The following is a 5298-nucleotide window of genomic DNA, read 5'->3' as shown; positions in this document are numbered from 1 at the left end:
CCGACAAATGGCGATGAGTCTTACTCTCTTTATTAAATAACGAGCCCCGGCTGGTGTGGCTTACTTAGTTGGTTGGGTGTGGTCCATGCACCAAAAGATTGCGGGTTCGATTCCCGGTCAGGGCACATGCCCGGGGTTGTGGGCTCAATCCCCAGCAGGGGGCGTGCAGGAGGCCGCCGGTCGATGTTCTGCTCTCACATAGATGTTTCTCTCCCTCTCCCTCTCCCTTCCTCTGTTTCTAAAAATCAATAATAATAAAAAATTGAGCTGGCCCTGGCCAGGTGGCTCAGTTGCTTGGAGCATCACCCCATACACCAAAAAGGTTGTGGGTTCAAAGCCCGGTGGGGGCATATATGGAGGCAACCAATGGATATTTCTCTCTCCCTGTCTCTTTCTCTTCCTTCCTTTCTCTCTAAAAATCAATAATAAATAAAAAAAATCTTAGAGTGAGGATTTTTTTAAAATTGAGATGAAATTCACACAATGGACAATCCATCCCAAAAGCAGACCTGCCCCCAGGAGCAGTCGCTGCCCATCCCCCTGTCTCGGCCCCTGACAACCTCTAATCCACTTTCTATGTCTGCGGATTTGCCTGCTCTGGATATTTTATATAAATGGAATCATTCGTTATGTGGCTCTTTGGTGCCTGGTTTCTGTCGCTGAGCATCCTGTGCTCAAGGTTCCAGCCACGCCTTAGCCTCTGTCAACGCCTTTCTCCTGTTCATGGCTGCATAGTATTCCACCGCGTGGACGGACCCCGTTCTGTTGGACCATCTGACCATCTTCCCACAGACGCCGGGTGGCTCCCGCCTTTTGTCGTGAACGATGCCGGTGGGAACACCCAGCGTGGACGGTTTCTCAAGAAAGAGCCAACCGCACAAAGTCCTCAGCTCCTGCGTTGCAGGGAGGGGAACGGGTGCCTTTCTGAGTCCTTCTGACAGCGGAGCATGGCTTGCACGCTGCTTTGTCACCTCCAGTTAAGGAAGTGAAACTGGCTGCCTGGGCCTCCCGTATCCGGCATCTTGTTGGTTGCACCAGTGAAAACCTTGGCAAGGAAGCAGAGCCCCCCCCCCCCGGGGGCTGCAGACAGGACAGGCGCCAACGGGGCAGGGGAGCAGGTCCCTGAGAACTGGGCCCAGTTAGGAACCGGTGTCCCCACCTTTCCAGGTCAGGTTTACTCTGAGATCAGTGTGCAGGGTGCAGGTTCTGGACCGGCCTGGGGGGTCCGGTCTTTAAGGCTCAGGCATCTAGACATGCTCAGGGTGTCAATGCCCACCCCGAAGGGGATCCTGACCCTCCTTGCTGGTGGGTTATCTGTCCAGCTCCCCCATGTGCCCGGGACTGGGATCCCCATGTGTTCAGAAGGAGAACATGTATCCTGCATGTACTGGAAAACCCCCAAGTGGACGGGTTTGGGATTTGGGGTAATCAGGGACCCCATATAGTCACCGGCTCATTTCCAACACCTTGCAAATCACACGGAGAACTCACTTCTCTCTGCCCACGACAGGGTGTGGAAGGATCACCTGAGTTGGGACGACAAGACTCAGGTCATGTGTGTCCCCATAGGTCACGCGGTCCGAGGCCCTTCCTCCAGCCAATGGCAGGAAGGTGCTCACGAAATGAGCTGTGTCTGAGCCCTGGTATATTCAAGATCCGCTCTCTTAGGGGAAAGTACTGCTTTGAGGGCCCTGTGCACCTTGGGGCACATCAGAGGGTTCCAGTCCAAGGGCCCTGCAACAAGCCCGGGCCTCAGGAGGGCCCACAGTGACCTGATTCTAGGGTCTGAGACCTCCTGATGCTGGGGACAGATGGGGAGCGTCCCTCAGTCAGAGGCCCTAGAAGATTTAGGACAACGAGAGAGGACCCGGTGGCAGGCAGGGAAAGGGCTTCAATGGGGCTGATGCCACCCACCCTGGGAATCCAGGTGAGCCAGGGACCTCAACCTACCGAGGGAGCCTCTGAACCCCCAGTGTCCTCGTCCACACGGCAGTCAGCCAGTCCTGGGGTTGGCCTGTGTCAGAGGCAAACCAAGAAGCATGGAGAAATCAGGACGCCGGTGGACAGCACGTGGGAATGCAAAGTACTGAGGCTTCTTTGGAAAAATAAGAAGCTGGCAGTTCCTCAAAATGTTAAACAGAGAGTTGCTGTATGACCCATCAATTTCACTTCTGCGTATGAGCCCAAGAAGGCAGAAAAAAAAACAGGTATTCACACAAAACCCCCACAATACACAGTCACTGAAAAGTGGAAACGAATAAATGTCCATTGGCCGGCGGGATGGGTAAACAGAATGGGGGGGGGGGGCTCTATCCATGGAGTGGAATATTATGCAGCCATGAACAAGAGTGAAGCCCCGACATTCGCTGGGCTGCAGACGAGCCTTGAGCACAGGATGGTCAGCGAGAGAAACCAGACACAAAAGACCCCGTTGTGTGTGTGATTCCATTTACATGAAACGTCCAGATCAGGTAAATCCACAGAGACTGGAAAGTAGGTTAGTGGTTGTCAGGGCCTGGTGGAGGGGGCGTGGGCGTGACTGCTACGGGGACAGGTTTCCTTTGCGGGTGATAAGAAGGGTGAGAACTGGATAGAAGGGGTCGTTACGCAACAGTCTGAATGTCCGAGTGCCTCTGACTTTAAAAATTCATATTGTGCTGGCCGACTGTCCACACCCACCCGCCGACTCTCGCACAAGCAGCTTGACCCCCACGGGTCCAGAGCTCCATTGCCCAGCCCCTCACAGTAAGGCCAAACGTGAGGAGAGAGACTTGGCCGGCACGAGGGCTCCTCTGGGGACCGTGTCTGTGCATCCTGTCCCTCCCTCCTTCCCCTCCCCCTCGGCAGCCTGGCAGCTCGAGGACTGGGGGCCCCTGGGCACACCCTGGCAGCAGCCACCGCAGGCAGGAAGCACCAGGAAAGGGCTGCCTCTGGGCCCCCTGGGCTTTGCCCTCGGATTCTGACACCTAAGACAACAGGAAAGGCTGTTTGTAACATACAGGGGCTCGGAGGGGTGAGTGCAAAGACGGGGAGCACATCTCCCAGAAAACTGGTGCCCAGACAGGCGTCCTAGGGCTTGCACCTGCACAGGAGTGTCCTGGGGGGGCTGTAACAAAAGGCAGGAGACACACTGAGAGTCTTAAAAGCACAGAGATGTATACCCCCCACCCCCACCCCACGCACACCGAGCCAGTGCTACAGAGACATCAAGTGTGAGATCATGGAGAGATAGGCCCAGGCCTTCTGCAGCATCTGAGGACCACACCCTCTCTGTGGGGCGGGTCCCATTGTGTTAGCTGAGAACTTGCAACAAGGCTATGAAACGGTAACATATGAAAATGGATGGGTGGATGGATAGGGGGGTGAGTGGATGGATGGATGGGTGGATGGAGGCTAGACACAGATAGGGGACAAATGATAGATGACAGGTGGATGGATGGATAGATAGATAGATGGATAGATAGATAGATAGATAGATAGATAGATAGATAGATAGATATGGTATGGTATGGTATGGTATGGTGGGTAGATGGTTGGATGATGGATGGATGGTTGATGGATGGGTGGATGATGGATGGATGAATGGATAGATGATGGATGGATGGATGGATGGATGGATAAATAGATAGATGATAGGTAGATAGATACATATGGTGGGTAGATGGATGGCTGATGGGTGGATGATAGATGGACAGATGGATGGATGGATGGATGGATGGATGGATGGATGGATGATGGATGGATGGATGGATGATGGATGGATGGATGGGTGATGGATGGATAGATGGATGGATGGATGATGGATGGATGGATGGATGGATGGATGATGGATGGATGGATGGATGGATGGATGATGGATGGATGGATGGATGGATGATGGATGGATGGATGGATGGGTGATGGATGGATGGATGGATGGATGATGGATGGATGGATGGATGATGGATGGATGGATGGATGGATGGATGATGGATGGATGGATGGATGGGTGATGGATGGATAGATGGATGGATGGATGATGGATGGATGGATGGATGGATGATGGATGGATGGATGGATGGATGGATGATGGATGGATGGATGGATGGATGATGGATGGATGGATGGATGGGTGATGGATGGATGGATGGATAGATGGATGATGGATGGATGGATGGATGGATGATGGATGGATGGATGGATGGATGGATGATGGATGGATGGATGGATGGGTGATGGATGGATGGATGGATGGATGATGGATGGATGGATGGATGGATGGATGGATGATGGATGGATGGATGGATGGGTGATGGATGGATAGATGGATGGATGGATGATGGATGGATGGATGGATGGATGATGGATGGATGGATGGATGGATGGATGATGGATGGATGGATGGATGGATGATGGATGGATGGATGGATGGGTGATGGATGGATGGATGGATAGATGGATGATGGATGGATGGATGGATGGATGGATGATGGATGGATGGATGGATGGGTGATGGATGGGTGGATGGATGGATGGATGGGTGATGGATGGATGGATGGATGGATAAATAGATAGATGATAGATAGATAGATAGATATAGATATAGATATATGGTGGGTAGATGGATGGATGGATGGATGGGTGGATGATGGATGGATGGATGGGTGATTGGTGGATGGATGTAGGTAGATAGATGATGGTAGATGATAGATATAGATAATAGATATGATGGATGGATGAATGGATAAATAGATGATAGATACACATGATAGATGATATACAGATAGTATCGATTATAGATAGCAGATAGATGACAGATATAGGTTAATGAGTGTACAGACTGTAACAAATGATTAATAGACAGGCGATGGATACACAGAGGTAAATATGCAGCCTGCGCCATGTAGATCGATGGATAGTCATGGATTTCCCGGGTCCGTCTTTGCCTATTCATCGTCCCAGCCAACAGCTAGAACAGAACCACGAGCCATGTCCAGAACCAGCCGTGTCCTCTGCGCTGCAGGATGGCCGGCCTGTGAGTCAGGCTTGGGAAGCAAAGGTCACCTTCTGGCTCTGAACCAAAAGCTGTGTCCACGTGCCCGGCTCGAGAACGCCGGCGGAAATAGATTCTGGCCGTAGCTGATCTTTCCTTTAACTTTTTCTTAATTAAAAAACCAAACACCAGGAATTTGTTCAGCCTGGAGATGTCGCTCCCTTCAGGCCATCGCCGGCTGTGGGATCAGGCGCCGGGGTCCTTTCTCCTGGCCTGGAGGCGTCCCCAGCCGCCTTCCCCGGGCCTGGTTGTGCGGTGTTACAGCT

Source organism: Miniopterus schreibersii, assembly GCF_964146895.1.
Source record: "Miniopterus schreibersii genome assembly, chromosome: Y".
NCBI lineage: Eukaryota > Metazoa > Chordata > Mammalia > Chiroptera > Miniopteridae > Miniopterus > Miniopterus schreibersii.
Note: the sequence above shows the minus strand (reverse complement) of the source record.